We start from the raw sequence: 1,785 nt of genomic DNA on the forward strand, positions 1-1,785 counted from the left end.
GTATTTTAGTGGTGGGCTGAATCCTGCCAGAAATAATATTTTTTCTAAACAAAAACAAAAAAATTAGTCATGCACACAGGCTTCCTCAAATTATAGTGAAACATTTATTGTATTTCCTCTGTGATTTAATACATAAAGGTTTCTTAATACTTGCATTATCTTCTCATGTGAAAGTCTCAGTCATGTTTGTGTACATGTGTTACTCAATTTTGTTAATCATCAACTTAATACAGTGGAATAACTGACGTGCATTTAGAATCCTCCCTGTGTTTGTACAAGTCCAGTCCCCTGCATTGACAGACACCATTTATCCAGAGTCCTAAAAATCATCTCCAAACACTGGCACACCACAACTATAAAGCACAGCATTATAAAAACTTAAGACATGCCAAAGCACATCAGAGGTAAAAGGCAGGGGTGCAAGGCCACTGACAGTGCTTTGCTACTGCAATGCCTTAAGATGTTTAAAGGTAGTGGAATAATTGATGCCTTGAGGCATGGGAGTGCCGGGCACAGATCACACTGCAGGTGTCCCTTTCCATATGCCAACATGAAGAACACAAATATTTAAATGCATATATCGCTCGCACTGATGGCTGAACCAAGAATTCCCAAGAACATTTCTCTCTCCGCTCTGCCCCACACTTCAAAAGTTTTTATTTTTAAACAAACACGAGTGCTCATTTTTACTGCACCAGAAATGTTTTCCCTCCTGCCACACTCACGATGCTTTCTAATATCCCTATGTGTCCTCAGCTGCTCCTGCCCCTCAAACATCTTTATATGCCAATAAACCTTATATTCAGTGTGTGAGTACTAGAGGGCAAGTTTCCAAGATAAGCTACAATGGCAAAGGGCTTAATAGTGACAGGGGACTGAAAAAAGTCTGAGGGTGGACTGAGAGTAGAATAATCTCCGACACTCGGGTTTAAAGAAGGTAGCATGTCTGCATCTTCTCTTGGATGCTAGCATGCACAGATAGAAGGTAATCCTCTGCATTAACTCACTTGATTTCAGGCATGCAGTTCTGAGACCTGAGCTACTCACCTTCTCCTTTTGCAGTAAAAGATACCAGTAGTGATCCCTAACTCTAGTACAACACTTTAAACACTGGATATGCATCTAGCTGGGGTCATCTAGACCCAGCACTCTTCCCTGCCTATGCAGGGGGTCGGACTCGATGATCTATTGAGGTCCCTTCCGACCCTAACATCTATGAATCTATGAATCTTTACCTCCAAACATCTTTAGTATTCTAAAAAGAATTAAAATTGGAAGGTTTGTCTCATCATTCCTGTGTAACAGCCATAAGATGTTCTGGTTTCTTTCTTTCACAACACAACCACAGAGAAACAACAACAATTGATCCTAAATATCTATGTTTAAAACAACTTGCATGCATTTGACTCATCGGTAGACAAAAATTACCACATTTAGCAACATTTCTCTAAAGCCTATTGGAGAAATCTTACAGTATCTATATTTAAAACAACTTGCATGCGTTTGACTCATCTGTAGGCAAAAATTACAGCATTTAGCAACCTTCCCCTAAAGCCTACTGGAGAAATAGCCTTATCTTACAGTCTATCACCACCAAGCCCAGAAGGAATCTTGTCCTTTTAATGTGGCCGATGCATACCTGGCAATGGAAGCGTGTTCAAATCTGCAGAACAATTGCATACTCCGTGTTTAACAAGTAGTTAACACCCTATCTGAAGATCTATCCCAAGCCTAGGATGGATTTAGGGCCCCTTATTCTGACAATTTAATACTGAGTACACTCTT

Source organism: Alligator sinensis, unplaced genomic scaffold, assembly GCF_000455745.1.
Source record: "Alligator sinensis unplaced genomic scaffold, ASM45574v1 scaffold478_1, whole genome shotgun sequence".
Taxonomy (NCBI): domain Eukaryota; kingdom Metazoa; phylum Chordata; order Crocodylia; family Alligatoridae; genus Alligator; species Alligator sinensis.